Below are 19,047 nucleotides of genomic sequence, written 5' to 3'. Positions count from 1 at the left end.
CAAGAAGAGGCATGATGTGCTTTAGAGAAGCCTGCACCAGGTCTTTGTTTTGAGTTTTTAATCTCTCTTCTGTGGGTGAGAATCTTAAGGGAGGGTTTTAACAGAATACCCATCAGTTTTGCAGGTGTGTTTTTAATATGCTGATGAATCAAAATGAGTGTATGGGAGGGTGGGATCATTCTTCGGTCTGCTTCACTGTTTTACTTTTATCTTGGGTCTCTCTAGCTCTAATGGGGTTTTTGTTATTTGTTCCCCTGACTTCATCTGTCTTTATCTGCCACAAATGGCATTAACGGGGTCTCTGTTCTCTATTTCCCAGACCAGGGAGATTTGAGCTATGTAGTCTCTGGTTAATGAGGAGAGGTATAAATCATTTGCTCTCAAATGTCCTTGGTTAGGGGAGAAAAGGTCTTGTAATTCATGGGCTGGCTGTAAGCTGTTCAAATTGTTTGGCCATGTTTTAATTTTCTTGTCTCAGTTTCCCCATTCCACTTGCCCAAGAATTTTCCTAGCTTCTTACTATCCTGTTACAGTGTCACAAAACAAAAGTTTATATCTTGCTCACACAACAGTCCCACATGGGCGTTCCTGCTCTGGTGGCTCTGCTGCATAGCTCTCCTCCAGCTTGTGACTCAGAGATCCAGGATCCCTCTGTCTTATGGCTCCCTCAACTCCCCTCCACCCTACAGTCCTCAGATTCTTCCCCATTTGGCCAAAAGAGGAGGAAAGTTGAGAGATTAAGGTTTGTGTAGTTTGAAGGTCTAGGACAGGAAGGGATCCACACTCCTTTTACCCATATCCCATTGGGCAAAACCCAATTACCTGGTTGTACCCAATTAATTGCAAGGGAAACTGAGAAATGTAGTCCAGCTGTGTGTCTATAATGAAAAGAAATGGTTTACTGAACACCTAGTCAGTCTTTCTGACTATTTGACTATAAGGATAAAATTGTTTCTAGAATTAAATGAGATACACAAGTGCTAGTGCTGAGAGCAGTATCTTATATCTGAAAATATGGTAAATGCTGAATGTGGGTTTGTGCATTGCAAAGAATGCCTCAGTGAGCAACCAACAAATGCTTCAGGAAGGAAATGTAAGTTGTGGGTTGTGAGAGCAGTTCTCCCTCATGGTTTCTTTTAGAGTGTATCAGGAAACAATATTCAGTAAGAAATAGTCCATTAGTATCAGTAAAAAATACTTCAACGTAAAATCTTCCATTAGCCCTGGCACCTTAGGAAAGAGCTCTTAGTCTGAGGGAGGGAGTGCTGCTTCCTGGCTCCGCTACCAATATCCCCAGCCTTCCACATCTTCCTTTGATGCTCTTTTCCACCTAATTGTACCCCTCCCCCACCATCCCCAACACACACAGAAATTCCCCTTGTTGAGGTTACAATGGGACTGAATCCAGAGTGATAATGGGGGAGTGGTGGATGAAATCAGACAAGATAGTTTAGAGGAATAAATAAGTCAATATAGGTCATCTAAAGGAGAATTAAATAGAATGCTACCTGTGAGAGGTCCATATTAATTCAAGCTTGTGCAACTGAGTATGCAAATCAATTGAACAGAGAGTAGAGAGAACACTAATATAAACATTTTGTAATGAAATAAGACTTAGTTTACCCCAAATGTTAGGACCTTATGTCTTCCCAATCCACTTAGGGTTCCCTGTTCTTTCTCCCCCTGTGTGATGATGGCATTTGAATTAGAAATGAAGGAAATTCCACCTCCCTTCTTGTATATTTCAGGGATGATGATTTTATTAGAACAATTTTATTTTCCAAAGACATAATAAGGAGATTATTTCTTTTCCCTTTCACCAGTTGAGGCCCTACCTTGGAAAAAACATTGTGAAGAAACTATTAACTGATGTATGCTGCTTTTAGAGCCATCCCAGGGGACAGATACATCTCCATTAAGTGTCCAGTTGTTGAGAGCTGCTGTAGCTCAGTAATAAATTCTGTGATTTACAGGCTGGGGGCTGGCTGGCAGGGGGCTCTTGTGATGGCTTGGAAAGCAAGTCCCTCTGAATATGTCCAAGAATGGGTCATCTGAGGAGGGGGCTGAGGGACAGGCTGCAGAGAGTGATGAGTAGGGATATAACAAGCTAAAGAGAAATAATGATTATGACTCAGAACTCAGCTTTTATTCTGCCATGAGCTATTCTTGCTGTGTTTGCGGGGGGAGAGGGCTGCAAGCTTCTTCAGCTTCAGAGTGGGAACATGAAAATGAAGAGGGCCTGCTTTGGGTGAGTGGGAAGATGAGAGGTTAGGGATTAGCCCAGGAGCTAGAGGAAAGCTGGAGGAGAAGAAGTTGAAGAAGGAGCTCAGCAGGTCTGCCAAGAACCCAGGACCCAGGATCACAGTCCTAGCGCCCTCTGCAATAAGCTCTCCTTGCTTTGGAAAGGAGAGGTATTAGGACCAATGCATAGTCATCTTCACTGTGGGGTGGAGAAGAACTCTAAGGCTCCCCTTCCTTTTGACCAGTTTTGCTTTTGGTTTTAGTGAATCTCTTTATGGGAGGGGTTTGCAATGTGTGGTTGTTAGAACAAACCTAGGTTTGAATTACAACTCTACCATTTGTTAGCTAAGTGAACTTGAGGGAGTCTGTTAATACCTCTAAGCTTAGCAGAACAGTAAGGATTTAAAAAATAATGTATATAAAATAGCAGTGTCTGGCACATAAGCAATCATTTGTCAAAATTTAACTGATACTATAAAAAATGCTTAGTTTGATTAAGGAGATGACTGGAAATTTGGGGAGGCATCCCATCCCAGACAGTATGATAGAGTTGTCCTCATGCAAACAAAAACCTGAAGGCCTCTTTCACAGGATGTGCTGCCATTTGGAGTCAGACTTAGGTCCTAGTCATAGTGCCCCCACTAACAAGCTGTGGAATATGCAGGCAGCTTGAGAAGCCTTTCAGGACTCAGGTTCTCATTTTTAAAATATGGATAGTACTGAGCACTTGATCTGTCTCATAGAGGGCGGGTCTCATGGGTATCCATAGGGCAAACTCAAGAGCACCTTGTGAAAGGCAAGAATCTAGGCAAACGTGAGCAGTCACTGAGGTGGGTGACTGGGGTATGGCACAGAATGGTGATCCCTGGAAGTGGGAGGCTAGGATGACTAGGAAGAGAGAAGAGGAAGTGGGGAGGAGACAGAGTGGGAAAGTGCTAGGAAGCTGACAGACAGTAGAGGGAGGGACTGAGATTACTCTGATTTTGTTTGCAGGGTCAGCATTACAGCCCAGAGGAATCAAATTCCAGGAACAAAAGTGAAGGTAGGATTCATGTAGGAGACCGTTTTACACTAGGAATTTCTAACTACATGGGCTGAAGGTCATAGGGGTTAAATATATAAAATAATGATAATGATAATAAATAAGTTATTGAATTAATTATTATTCATTTAATTAACAAACATTGAGGCCTCTGTGTGCCGGACAATGTTTAGGTACTGGAGATCGATATATCAGTGAACAAAACAGAAGAGAATCCTTGTCCTCAGGGAACTAATGACCTAAGCTGGAAAATGGATATGTTTTTTAAAAATAAACATATCTCCTGGGAAAACTGGATATCCACAGTTTCACCATAACCTCACCTCATATACAACAATTAACTCAAAATATATCAAAAGCCTAAGTGTAAGACACAAAACTATAAAACTTTTAGAAGAAAACATAGACATAATCTTGAGGACCTTGGACTCTATGTGTATTATAAAACTAAAAGCATAAGCAACGAAAAGAAATAGATTATTATTTTTGTGATTTGTTTTTATAAAATTTTAAAAAGTTTTTTTTTCAATTACAGTTTACATTCAATATTATTTTATTGGTTTCAGGTATACAACACAATGATTAGAAAAATCATATACTTCACAAAGTGGTCCCCTTAGTATTTCCAATACCCACCTGACACCATAGCTAGTTGTAACAATATTATTGACTATATTTCTTGTGCTGTAATTTACATCCCCATGAATATTTTGCAATTACCAATCTATACTTCCCAATCCCTTCATCTGAGAAAATAGATTAATTTGAATTCATCAAATGAAAAACTTCTGTGCTTCAAATTAAGCTATCAAGAAATTGAAAAGGCAGCCCACAATTTTTCTATAAAGCTAATGTTGCTCTAAAAAAAATAAAGTCTATTCATTGTTTTTAAAAACTCAAAAAATAAAAGGAATATTGCAAATCATATATCTGATTAGAGACTGGTATCTAGAACACAAAGAATTATTTTAAAACGGGCAAAGCATTTAAATAGATATTTACCAAAAGATGTAATGCAAATGGACAATAAGCCTATGAAAAATGTTCAGCATCATTAAACATGGGGGAAATGTAAATCAAAACGACAATGACATACCATTTCAAACTCACTCGGATGGCTATAATTAAAAAAAACAACAGAAAATACCAGTTGTTGGTGAGGATATAGAGAAATTGGAACCCTCATACACTGTTGGTGGGGTGTAGAATGGTACAGCTACTTTGGAAAACAGTCTGAAAAGTTCCTCAAAAAGTTAAATACAGAATTACCATATGACCAAGCAATTCTACTCTTAGGTATTGACTCAAAAGAAATGAGAATATGTTCACAAAAAACTCCTGTATGAATGCTCCAGTAATATTATTCATAATAGCCAAAGGGTAGAAACAACCCAACTGATGAATGGATAAACAAAATGCAATATATCCTTGTGATGGAATGTTATCTGGCCACAAAAAAGAATGAATATTTTGAGGGAAGCTAATTTTCTTTCTTTTTTTATTGTTGTTCAGTTATGGTTGTCCCCATTTCCTCCCCATTGCTGCCTCCCCATCCAACCTCCTGCTCTCAAAGGCAATCCACACTCTGTTGTCCATGTCCATGTGTCCTTCTTACATGTTCCTTGACTAGACACTTCCCTGTTCTTCCCCATTATCCTCTTCCTCTGCCCCTCTAGTCCCTGTCAGTTTGTTCCTTATTTCCATGTCTCTCATGCTATTTTTCTCCTGTGTTTGTTGATTACGTTTAACTTATAGGCAAGATTACATGGTATTTGTCCCTCACCGCTTGGCTTATTTCACTTAGCATAATGCTCTCCAGTTCCATCCATGCTGTCACAAAGGGTAGGAGCTCTTTTTTTCTGCTGCATAGTATTCCATCGTGTAAATGTGCCACAGTTTTCTGATCCACTCATTTACTGATGAGCACTTAGGCTGTTTCTAGCTCTTAGCTTTTGTAAATAATGCTGCTCTAAACATAGGGGTGCCTAGGTTCTTTTGAATTGGTGGTTCGGGATTCTTAGGGTATAATCCTAGCAGTGGAATCACTGGCTCAAAAAGTAGTTCCATTTTTAGTTATTTGAGGAAATTCCATAGTGGCTGCAGCAGACTGCATTTCCACTAACAGTGCACTAGGTTTCCCTTTTCTCCACAACCTAGCCAGCACTTGCTGTTTGTTGATTTGTTAATGATGGCCATTCTGACCAGTGTGAAGTGGTATCACACTGTGGTTCTAATTTGCTTCTCTCTGCTGGCTAGTGATGCTGAGTATCCTTTCATATGCCTCTGGGCCCTCTGTATGTCCTCCTTGGAGAAGTGTCTGTTCAGGTCCTTTGCCCATTTTTTAATTGGATTATTTGGCTTTCTGTGTGTAATTGTATGAGTTCTTTATATATTTTGGATAAATCTTTGTCTGAGTTATTGGCAAATATGTTTTCCCATAGAGTGGCTTCCCTTTTTATTTTGCTGTTTTCTTCTCTTTTTTTAGCAGTGCAGAAGCTTGCTAATTTGATGATGTCCCATTTGTTTATTCTTTCCTATGTATCCCTTGTCCTAAGGGACATACCAGTGAAAATATTGTTGCATGGGGTATCTGAAATTTTCCTGCCTATGTTCTCCTCTAGGACTCTTATGGTGTTATAATTTACATTTGTCTTTTATTGATCTTGAGTTTATTTTTGTGTATGGTGTAAGTTGGTGGTCAAGTTTCATTTTTTTTTTTTTTTGTATATAGCTGTCCAGATGTCCCAACATCATTTGTTGAAGAGGCTATTTTACTCCATTTTATGCTCCTACCCCCTTTGTTGAATATTAATTGATCATAGAGACATGGGTTTATTTCTGGGCTCTCTTCTGTTCCATTGATCTGTGTGTCTGTTCTTATACTGGTACCAGACTGTTTTGATTACAGTGGGCTTGTAATATAGTTTTATATCAGGTGTTGTGATACTTCCTACTTTGTTCTTCTTTCTTGAGGTTGCTGAGATATTCAGGGTCATTTATGGTTCCATATAAATTTTTTAAATATTTGTTCTAGATCTGTGAAATATGTCATTAGTATTTCAATAAAGATTGCAATGAATCTATAAATTGCTTTGGGTAGTATGGACATTTTGATGATGTTAATTCTTTCAACCCATGACCATGGTACATGCTTCTGTTTATTTGTGTTTGCCTTAATTACTTTCTTCAGTGTTGTGTAGTTTTCTGAGTGTAGGTCTTTTACCTCCTTGGTTAGGTTTATTCCTAGGTACTCTATTTTTCTTGTTGCTACAGTAAGTGGGATTTTTAACAAATGATTTTTTTTACTGAAGGAACATATAATACAAATTTATTAGCATGTAGTGTCATATAGAGGGATTCAGGTATGAAGGGAATATTCACTCCTTTGAAAGTTGCCCCACCCCCAGCTTTGATAGAAGAATTGGCCTGTAAGACATCCCATGAGACATGGCAATAGTCACAGGAATAGGACTGTAAGATTCAGGTATCATTTAAAATCAGTAGCCTAGCAGCATGAGACATCAAAGTTAAAGCCATTATCAAAACCTTCAGAAATTAAGTTTCTTGGCCTCAATAATAATGAAATCATTGGGAAAGCAGTAGTTTTTTTGAAGGAGAAAACAAATTCAGTAAAATGCAACAATTCAAAATTAATTTTATTTGATGGGTGTTTTCAGATAAGTAGCAATTAAGGAATGGATTTTGATACATGCTATAGCATAAATGAACATTACAAAGTTCATTGAAAATCTTGAAAATATTACACTAAGGGGAAGGAACCAGTCATAAAAGATCACATATTATGTGATTCCATCCATGAGAAATGTCCAGAGTAGGCAAAAGGCAGAGACAAAAAGTAGGTTAGTGGATGCTTAGGGATGATAGGAAAAGGAGGGGGGCTCTGGAGGAGGCTTTGGAAGTGATAGTTAAAGGTATTTCTTTTGGGGTGATGAAAATGTTCTAACATTGACTGTGGTAATGACTGCACAAGTCTGCATATACTGAAAACCACTGTACGTACACTTTAAATGGGTGAATTGTATGGTTTGTGAATTATCTCTCAATAAAGCTGTTACGAAAACACCCAGATGTATATTATGTCAACTGGTGATAAATCCTATGAAGAGAACAAAGCAGCAGCAAGGATAGGTGAGGTATGCTGTTTAGGTAGCATGGCCAGGGAGGGCCTCTCCAAGATGTGACATTAAAGGGAGGAGTGAGAGAGCAAGCTCTGCAGATTTATGGGGTTAGGGTGGGGGAGAGAATGGTCTAACCTAAAGGAACAAGTACAAGGCCCAAAGCCACAGAGAGCTTGCAGAGTCAAGGAGCTGCCACAGGAAAGGAGGAATGTCAGGAGTGGGAGTCTCAGAGGCAGGCACCAGCATGAGCCAGATCACACAGGATCCTAAGGACCGATGATGGGAGTTCAGACTTTACACTTAGTGTGATGGGAAGCTTTGGGAGTCTTTGAAGCAGCAAATGACCCATGTGTTTAAATTACTCTGATGGTGGAAGGAGTGAGCTATCAGTAAACCAGTTCTCTGGGAAATTAAAAATAACAAAACAAAACCTGCTTTGTAATGTTCGCTGATTTCTGTGGTGTAAATGTTCCCACTATGGCCAATTTCAACCACCAATACACTGCCAAGTTTCCGAATAGTTAGCAGTCGATTCTGTGAGCCAGTTTGAGCTCCAGCACACTACTGGCAGACCAATTGAGAGATTTATAGAGCAGTGAAGTGGTGAGAAAAAGAAGTCATATTGGGGGCATATGCTGAAAGTTTCCTTCTATTATGAACCAGAGTAAGTGATGTTCTTGGAATATGTCATTTGATCCTCATATCAACCCAGGGCCATCTTTAGCCCATAGAGTACCTTTGTGCAAATTAGAAAAAGACACCCCTTCCTCTGGAGTGAGCAGCCACCCAACAGGTGCATGACATTGTGTATGGATCATGCCTACTGCTCTATTCAGGGTAGATCTGCCCATTCAGAATTCAACAATGCTGACAATGACAATATGTTGGCTCCTGTTTTGTAGATGAGAAATTGGTAGTCCAGGTTAGTTAAGCAGCTTGCTTGAAGTGGAGGAGATGGGATTTAAGATTTTATTTATTTATTTTTACAGGGGGCGGGGAAAGAGGGGGAAACATCAATGTGTAGTTGATGACTGGGGGCCTGAACTGCAACCCAGACATGTACCCTTACTGGGAATCAAACCAGCAACACTTTGGTTATCAGGCTGGCTCTCAATCCACTGAGCCACACCAGCCAGGGTGGGAGATGGGATGTAAATCCAGTCGGCCTGATTCTTAAAGCCTTTGATAGTCTTCCTTAAAACTTGACTCTTTGATATGCAAAAACATACTTGCCAATGATATCTCCAACAAGGGTTTGATCTCCAAAATATATAAACAACTCATATAACTCAACATCAGAAAGCCAAACAATCCAATTAAAAAATGGGCAAAGGACCTGAACAGACACTTCTCCAAGGAGGACATACAGAGGGCCCAGAGGCATATGAAAGGATACTCAGCATCACTAGCCAGCAGAGAGAAGCAAATTAGAACCACAGTGTGATACCACTTCACACTGGTCAGAATGGCCATCATTAACAAATCAACAAACAGCAAGTGCTGGCTAGGTTGTGGAGAAAAGGGAAACCTAGTGCACTGTTAGTGGAAATGCAGTCTGCTGCAGCCACTATGGAATTTCCTCAAATAACTAAAAAATGGAACTACTTTTTGAGCCAGTGATTCCACTGCTAGGATTATACCCTAAGAATCCCGAACCACCAATTCAAAAGAACCTAGGCACCCCTATGTTTAGAGCAGCATTATTTACAAAAGCTAAGAGCTAGAAACAGCCTAAGTGCTCATCAGTAAATGAGTGGATCAGAAAACTGTGGCACATTTACACGATGGAATATTATGCAGCAGAAAAAAAGAGCTCCTACCCTTTGTGACAGCATGGATGGAACTGGAGAGCATTATGCTAAGTGAAATAAGCCAAGCGGTGAGGGACAAATACCACGTAATCTTGCCTGTAAGTTAAACGTAATCAACAAACACAGGAGAAAAATAGCATGAGAGACATGGAAATAAGGAACAAACTGACAGGGACTAGAGGGGCAGAGGAAGAGGATAATGGGGAAGAACAGGGAAGTGTCTAGTCAAGGAACATGTAAGAAGGACACATGGACATGGACAACAGGGTGGGGATTGACTAATGGAGTGGGTGGTGGGCAGGGAAGGGCAGAACAAAGGGGAAAAAATTGGGACAACTGTAATTGAACAACAATAAAAAAATTGAGGAACTATGAATTTAACAATGCATCTTCAAGTATATAGAAATATATTTATTGGATGCATGTAAAATGGTATTTAAAAATACAAAACAATGAATAAACAATATAATTTTAATAAATTTAATAATTAATGACTAAAAGAAAAACTTTACCTTAGAGTTTGCTTCTCATCAGTACCTAAAATGCACTTTAGTATAGCCTCATATCCCACACTGAACTTGCATTCTGGGGCTGCCAGCTGTGCCAGATTGCAAAGGCAGGGAGTGGAAGGAAGAGAGAATGGAGAAATATAGGGTTGTAGATTTTTACAGCAAAATTTTGTTTCTAGCATTGTGGCAGCTCAAGGTAAAGAGAAAGGAATTACAGTTATTAAGTTTTAATTTATGTAAAATATTTCAAATATATTCACATTAATTTGAGAAAAAGAGCAATTTTAGTTTCATTTTAGCTATGAGAACATTAAGGCTCAGAGAGGTTAAGAAATGTGCCCAGATGTACACAACTTGTGATTGGCATCTGGGGAAGTGGTCTGTGCTCTTTTCATATATCTCCCAGGAGCTTGAGATCTACCAGTGAGCAAAGGAGCTGTGGCTTTCAGTGCATCTGCTCTTTCTCAAAAGATCACAGGCATGTTTCTGGATAGGGAGCAAACCACCCCTTCTTGAAATGTTTAGGATATCAAGCCAGTGTACAGAGGTTATTTTTTTATTCATTCAGCAAACCATGAATGTTTATTATTTATCAGCCACCCCAGTTAAATAGTAGGGCTGCTGTGATGAATAAGACACCCTCTGTATGTTCCCCTTTACAATTTTTGGGCACAAATCACATTTGCTCACTTCCAATCTATCCATGGCATTTTAAAAAAGATTTATTTATTTATTTATTTTTAGAGAGGAGGAAGGGAGGGAGAAAGAGAGTGAGAGAAACATCAATGTGTGGTTGCCTCTCACAGGCCCCTCACTGGAAACCTGGCTGGCAACCCAGGCATGTGGCCTGACTGGGAATCAAACTGGCAGCCCTTTGGTTCACAGGCCAGTGCTCAATCCACTGAGCCACACCAGCCAGGGCTATCCATGGCAATAAGGGAACCCTGCATGCTCATGCAGTTTGATATTTTCCTAAGCAGCTGTGGAAAATGGAATCTAGACAAAAGGAAGATGTCACATATGGGAAGTTTTCTCCTATGATGTCTGTTTGCCCCTTCCTTTGCTGATTCCTGAGCTGACAAAATTAAGAATGCCAGCTGTATAATTTCTAGACAGCATTGGGCCTGCCCTCCACCTGCACATGCTCCTCCATCCTTGGTCTCCATATTTTTGACAAGGGAGCAAGAACCTGTTTTGTGAGGATGCAAGGCACTTCCCCAGAGCAGGGCCCCTTCCTGGCTTTGGGAAGGACCACAGGATTAGGCTGGAAGTTATTTTTTTTTCATGGAAATGGAATTCAAATTGGAACCTTATGTCTGGTTCCTCTGTGCTGCAGAGCAAGGCTAGACCTAGATCTGGCATTCCAGAGGTCAGCTGACTCTTTGATTAGCTAAGCTTTCTCCCTAAATCAGAGACTGCACACATACACTTTGCCTGTAAGATGTCACTTTTGGTGATAATGATTGTGAAATACAATGCCTAGGTGTGTGAGTATGTGCACTTGAGTGTGTGTGTGTGTGTGTGTGAAGGAATCCTCAAAGGGCTAGTTCAGCATTCAGAAAAGCAGATGAATAAGTTGAGTACTGGGCCCCCTGAGCTCTGACAATCTTACTCCCTTCTCAGGAGGCAGTCCCTTCTAGCAGCTCAGCTGAGTTTGAAACTCCTCTCCATAACTGTCTGAGTGACTTTCTGCAGGTAACTTGGCTTATCTGAGGGTTTCAGGTTTCCATTGCTGCATACCAGGGTATCTATTATATTTCACAATTCTGTGATTTAGGAATGTTGGACAAAGTCATACTGGGAATGTGTGGTGTCTGCTCTGTGATGTCTGGGACCTCAGCAGGGATGATTGGAATGACTGAGTGCTGAAACAGCTAGGGGCTGCTGCTCTTTCTCTCTACAGGTATGTGTGTGTGTGTGTGTGTGTGCACGTGCATGCACACACAATTTGTTCCCTATTAGATAGACTGTCATTGGGTTCAGGAGCCATGACTATTTTGTTCAACATTGTATATCCAGCACCTAACACAGTATCTGGTGCACAGAAGATGCTCAGTAATTATTTGCTGAGTAAATGAATGAATTCCTCTCAAGTCTCCACAATGCATAGGCAAGGGACAGCAGACAATGACAAAAAAGAGTCAGCAGAGACAGTGCTGTCAATGTGCCTTCTTTTTGTGCTCTCCCCACACATAAGTCCTGCTTAATTCACACTGAGATGAATGGGTGGCAAATTCTATGTATTTTGCAGTTAACACATCTCGAGGAGTTCAGGACTCACAGATTCTTACCTACATTAATGCCTCAGATAATATAAAATGCCTGCAGTAATTAATTTGGACTTTTCAGATTAATAGGTTCTGGGGATAAATGGAAGACACAGTGTACTTTGAGATTTTTAGGTGGCAAATCAGTTGGAAATGCCCTCTACTGTAATTTTCACCTCTCCGCATTTTGGCTGTTAGTTTAAGATCTTTCAGCTTCTGCCATTCATCTTACTCTCAGATGAGCACTTCCCAATATAGAAAGGTACAGGGATACTTCTGAATAGAGGGGAAATGGGATCTGGGTTGATACGTGTATTTTGCATCCTCTCTCTCTCTCCCCCTCTATGGCTCTTTATACTATAGCTGGTAACATGTGTCCTCTGCAAGGCTGCAAGCAACAGGTCTGCTACGAACGGTGCATAAAGCCCACCCCTCACCCACTCACCCAGCAGGAAGAGTTTGGTGGGAAACACCCGGGGTCCCAGTGTAGTAGAAGACCGTTCTCATCAGGGAATATGCAGTACTTTCTGCCAATAAGTGGGCAGATTCCCAGAGACCCTCTAAAACGGTACCTAGAATCTGAGAGAATCTCAGAGTTCTTTCCTATAAACTCTTTTCTGTGCAGGACAGGAAACAGATCCAGGGAAATACAGTGACATGGGTTGAATAATGGGTGTGCCAGGCCTGGAAGTCAGGTTTTCTTACCCCAACTTAGTGTTAAAGGCCCTGGATGTGATCATCCTTTCAAACTGTAAACCACCATGAAAAAGAAAATTATTAATACTATTATGATTGTGTGTCCCTTTATTGCCTGGATGGAAAACATAAGTGGAGGGGAAATGGAAGGGCATTTGAGGATTTCCCTTCTCTCCAGAACAGCAATCACCTCACCCTCGTCTCCCACTGCCCCCTGCACACACTGGCCCTCTCTGTCTTTGGACTCTGTCCCCCTTGCTGTTGTTCTGGACCAAGACCTGGGTGGAAACAACACACACATTTCAGAAAAGAGGATGCAGAGGGGAAGGAATTGTATGAAGAGAGCTTGGTATGGCTTTGACCTGTTCAGAAGAAACAGACAAAGTGTGAGGACTCTGAAGAAGTGCAGCAGGGTCCCCTTCTCTCTCCTTCCTCATATCCTCCTTGGACCCCACCTGCAAGTGTCCTGGAAGTCCACCTCCACAGAGAACAGAATGCTGGGACCCTCACCCTTTGTCCAGCCCAGCATCCTCACCCCTCAGGGGTCAGAGCCCAGCTGGACACTATAAATTGTGTTTTAGGATGAAATCATGTCCTCCTTACGCCAGGCTTTCTGAACTACCGAGAGCACTGGGGGGAGGAATGAATATTTTATAAAAGGCCATAAAACATAATTTGTTACTTGGAGTGAATTAGAGTCTGTAGTTAAAAAAAGAGAGAAGTTACCATCAGTGGACCAGGAGTTTTGCATTATTTAGGCCTAGCTATTTCATTACACCAGCAATGCAGAAGAACCAGAACATTAAAATCACACCCTCTACTCCTCAGGAAGGGAAGCAGCATCTTGGAGGCCCAACTACATACAATTTAGACTCACTGGGCAAGGAGCAGCAGTTCTCTTGCCTGGGAAACCAGCCCCCACCCCAGCCTCCACTTACTGCTCCCACATGTTTGTATCAAAGAAAGGTGAGGAGGGGAGTGAGATGTGTGGAATATCCTCTTTCTGTTAATATTGTCTCTACCCTGCCCCTTCTCCTCCCCCCATTCAGCCCCTTCATTCCCCAAGGTTGGAAGGGAAATTCAAAGCCAGACAAAAGCAGCCTAAAATTGGACATCAGACAACCCTGTTCCAATCTCTGTATCCACCCGACACAGTTCCTTACAGGGATGGTCTTTGACTTTGTCGCCCTACCCTGTTTTGGAGACTTGTCCTATCCAACAGAGAGCCTTCTCTAATTGTCTTCTGCAGCTATAGGCTTCCCCAAACTCCTGACTCTGAGGGAGAATGAAAATCATTTCACTTTTGTTTTGATGTGAAGTGATTTAATTTCTTTTGTCTTAAGGTCTCTTTCACAAACCACATCCTGGGCTTGACCATCCTTCAGTGAAAAAACATAGTTTTCAGAACCAAAACAAGTTTCTACTCTATGGGATCTACATTTAGCAAAACCAACAATAGATGTAAACTTTGAAACTACAATTTCTTTTATTGTGTCAAAGGTTCTAGATCCATATCTTTGTGATTACATACAAAGAACTTATACTTCACTCTAATGGTGGAAAAGGCAGGAACGCATTTTCTTCGTCTTTCCAGAACATACTTTGAGAGTCATGGCTCTTTGTTCTTCCATTACTGGAATGGCTTTGGCACCTTCACCTGTGTACCTGTTATCTGGGGAAATATCTTTTGTTAGATATTATTTTCTACATCTTGTCCAGCCCTCCTTTCTTCTGCCACCCAACCCCAATCCCTGTGCATGCGCACACACACACACATGTTTACATACACAGCTCTACAGGACTTGCTTTTACTCTATCAGTACCTCGAGAAGGATAGTGTTATTGCAAGTGAAGAGGGATCTTTTTGGACCTTGTGGCCTTCTTTGTGTCACCAACTTAGTAACCAACACTCTGCATAGGCCACATGCTTGTTTCATTTCTTCATTCTGGTTACTTTGTTCTCCTCCTATTCCTCATTGTTACTCATCAACTAACATGGTAAGCACCTGTTGTGTGAAGGGAATTGTGCTGGACCAGGGGGAAAACATACAACAGGCAGAGTCCTTGCCCTTGTAATGGCTGATATTTGTGGGAGCTTGTGCTTCTCTCTGATCCACCACTTCACCCTGAAAGAGTTTGCTATTTATAACCCACAGGGTAGAGAAATCATGCTAAACAGGGAGCCAGAGATCTGGATTCCAATCATTGCTGCCTAGACTGTGGAGAGGTCATGATTTTTTCTAAAGTCCTGTTCTGGCATCGTCAAAACAATGCAGTTGAGTGAGGTGATGTTCACTGTCTGTCACTCTTAACACTTAGTTTCTATGATTTGATTTTCTCTAATTATATTCTTTCAGAATGTAAGCTTTGGTGAAAACAGGGTCCTATGATTAAATCTATCAGGGAAAATTGGGTTAAATAATGTTAAGGGGTGTATCAGAGCCTTTTAAAGTAGCTTTTATTCTAATGTCCATTGTAAACCTCTAAGTCAGTTCAAGTATCAGATTCCCAGCTCATTCAATTGGAGAGAATGTGTGTGTGTGAACACACATGTGAATATCTATTAACATGACATGAAACTAGAATTGTGCAGAACACAGGTTGGGAATGAAGAACACAAGCTCTGACACAAGACTGTTTCCACTGGAACCCCGCTCTGGTGCGCACTAGTTCTGCAACATGGGATATTATGTAACCTTTCTGTGTTTTGGTTTTCTTATCTTTATAAGGAGGTTAGGGAAAGCTATTACTTTACAACCCTCAAAAAACTGCTTAGAATACAGTAAACATTTACTAAAAGCTTATAATTAACTATTATTATCCTTAGTTAATATTTATTAAAAGCTTAATAAAGACCAGGTACTTACAACATTTTATCATAAAGATTAGCCATGGTCCATGATCCCAAGATGTCAACAGGGACACCAGAGTTAGACAACAGGTTTTTGCTACCTTCGTGGGAAAGAGTTAGGTCAGAAAATGGACAAGGAAGAACAAAAATTCAGACTAGTTCAATATAAACACATGAGAAAATCTCTACAGAATGATATGGCAGTGGGAGAAATAGAAACAATAAGAGCAAAAATGTTAGCCAAAGTTAAATTTTGAAATGAATTTCATGATCCATGTTCATGAAATTCTTTTTGTAGCCATAGAAAATAGAATATTAATTACTTCTGTGTCATATGCATCTTCCAAGCAGCAAAACAAGTATGTGTATTGGTCAGAAAGGGTTAGGTTATACTCTAGTAGCAAACATCTCCTAAATCTCAGCAGCTTATATTAAAGGATTATTTACTAATAATCAGACTACAAGAGGTCCTTGACTAACACCATTTCATTATAATGTTGATGAGATGCCATAAGAATTTAACTCATGTCAGTCAGGCTGTGGTAAAGTTGACTTTGTTATACATTGTTTCACTTAAAGTCTTAACTATTGACCATGTTAAGTGAGGTCTTACTGTACATACCCCTGACTGATGTTCTTGGGGCTCTACTCTATGTCTTTCAAGCCGGGTCATACAAGGTAGAGCAGGTGCCTTCTCAAGTGCTCTAGATCAGTGTGGGAGAGAAAAGAGCTCTGGTGATTGAGTGCTGCAGGGCAGATAGAGCACATGCCACAACTCACTTGCTAGAACTAGTCACATGATCTTACTCAACCACATGGACCAAGAAGGACCCAGTCCTATCACATTCCCAGAAGGTGGAGTTGGAAATATTTGGTAAATAGCAACAGTGATCAACTACCCTTCTGATCACAAAATGTTTGACTCCCGCAGGCAAACTGTGCTAACTCCCTAAGGGAGACAACCCAAAAGTTCTATCCAGTCCTGGGATTGAGTTGAAATTCTAGGATCTTCAGTGGTGTGAAGTAGTCTATGTTAGGGAGTGACATGGTCTGGTGGCATGTTCAGTTATGAATGTGACTCCTCCTAATTCAGAAATGGAAGGAACCAAAAAGACAAGCTATCTTTCCCTCTCCCACAATATAATCAACAATGGCTGATTTGGAACAGGAAAGCTTTAGTCAATATTCCCATTGAGAACTGGGAAAGATGGGAGAAGCACAGGCATCGCTGATCTGTAGTGATTCTGAAACCCTGCTAAATAGAGTTAGGCCCTTATCTGGCTGCCTGGGAGAGGCTCTCAGTCCACTGTTCTCTGCCCTTTGGCTTCTCCCTCTGGACATTCCTTTTCCACCACTCTCTTCCTTGGTCATATCTGAGATTGGCATTACAAGTGACACCCTCCTTGAAAATTGAGCAGCTTTGTCACTTTGCTTCTTGACCATAAAAATGTAGGGCCCTAAAGATTGTTTCAAGTCTTGAATAGTCATGCATAGTTTAGTTCAGGTCATGGTTCCTTTGGTAATATGACTATCTTAAGTATTCTTAGGCTTTTTTTCTATATATCCAGACAGCTGTATGTGCCAATAGCCAATAACCATACCCCCGCTTTTTGAGATGAACTTAATGGTAAATAATTTGAGTGTGTCAGTTTTCTATAGATTAAACCTCTAGTTTTCTCCCCAAGCCACTTTGTCCAATCAAATGATTTTTTTGGAAGCTATAATTTCAAAACTTTAATTAGGCTTTGCTCTAAAACACCCCATTCCATTGCGAGGTATTAGCAATGGGTGTGACTGCCTGATGCTGATTTGTTCTGTGAATCAAGTCCTTCTTGTACAGAGGTGTTTTTAAAGTTGTACTTATTTCTTATTGGAAATGGGAAGCAGTTGCCTCTGTCAACCCTGAAAATCCCCATATTTCTGGGATCTCTGTTGTCCATTTCATCTCTGCTTGCCTACTGGTCAATGCTTTTCTGAGCTCACAATATCTTGTATTACATTGTCAGAGGCAGACAACAGTATCCACCATATGATACTAATAATCTATTTTTGAGCTTCTTCCAAGATATGTACATTTTAGAAGCATTATCTGCCTTCTAAGTTATCACAGATATAATTTTTTCAAATATTTTGCCACTTATGACATGAATTGCCCTTGATAGCCTCCAGTGAAGTTTCTTCACCACCCATTATTTGGCCACTAAGTCAATGGCACGAGTTTATATTTTGGTTATAGCTGCTACTCCTTTCTGGGTTCCACTACTGAGTCAGTTTAGATAGACTGGGTTGTGTTTGGGTAACAAATCAATTCCCAAGTATCAGAGGATTAGAACAACAAAGGATTGTTTTTCACTCATGAGCATTCTTTCTGCTTTGGCTGGGGCTCCATCTCCATGTCAGCTCATTCTGGAACCCACCTCACTCTAATGAACAGCCACTCTTGAGCCATAGTGGCCTTGAGGCTGAGGTAAAGAAAGCTCTGGAGGCTTCCACACTGATACTTAAGTGTTTTGGTCTGAAAGTGACACATATGATTTCTTCTTATAATGTATTAGTCAGAACTACTTGCCCGGTCCAACCATAAATGAGCTAGAAAGTAGAATTCCCATGGCCTGGAAACATAGGGAGCTGGAGGTGTTTAGAAAAACAGCACTAATGACTACCACAGTAGGGGAATGGGATGAAGAAGCACAAACCTGTGATGCAAAGAAGCTCTCTTGGGATCCTCCCTGAAAGATAAGGAGTCCTTTATGGATTTGTTTCTCAGCATGGTTAGTTGTTTCCTAGGGAGGTTGTTTCTCATGGCACAGCTGTCTAATGCATTCCTTCTTTCAATATACAGCTTAACTCAAACGAGAGCTGTTAGAATTTTTTCTTGTGAATTCATCATCACCATCAGCACTTTTTAGTATCGTTATCATGAGCCATATCATCATTATTCTCCTCCTCATCATCAAAACTTTGGCTAAGCAGCTAATTATAAATGATGCTTGTTAACAGAATATATATTTGCATTTGTCCTTCCCTTTGTGCACTTTGGTTCCAGAAGGAGGGAAATGGTCATGGTGCTTCCAAACCATGCTTCCAAAACTAAACTAGTAGAAGGGACTTTCGGTGTTAGAGTTATCCTATCAAGTGTAGGTAGTGGATGTCTATTAGTTTGTAGAACCAGCGGGTGCTATTCACAGGAAATCAATTTCTTTTTTTATAATTATTTGATGTAATTGATTTCTTTTTACTGTAAGTCTTTGATGACTAAATTTGGGGTGTGTGTCTGTGTAGAAGGAGGGGAGCAAGAGAAGAATAGTAAAAATTGTGTGCAGAATATAGACTTGCTCATTATTCTGCCCATTTACCCTGGGATTCAAAACTTCCTTCCCTCATCTCCCCAGCAAAGAAAATGAGGGAAGGTTGAGAGAATGAGTAAAAATGACCCAGGAAGAAGGGGGCTGGGTCATGAGGGAGGTTTTCTTCTGGTCAGAGGAACTTCC

The sequence above is a fragment of the Phyllostomus hastatus genome, unplaced genomic scaffold (genome assembly GCF_019186645.2).
Source record: "Phyllostomus hastatus isolate PE091 unplaced genomic scaffold, TTU_PhHast_1.1 phas_contig_152, whole genome shotgun sequence".
Lineage (NCBI taxonomy): Eukaryota > Metazoa > Chordata > Mammalia > Chiroptera > Phyllostomidae > Phyllostomus > Phyllostomus hastatus.
Note: the sequence above shows the minus strand (reverse complement) of the source record.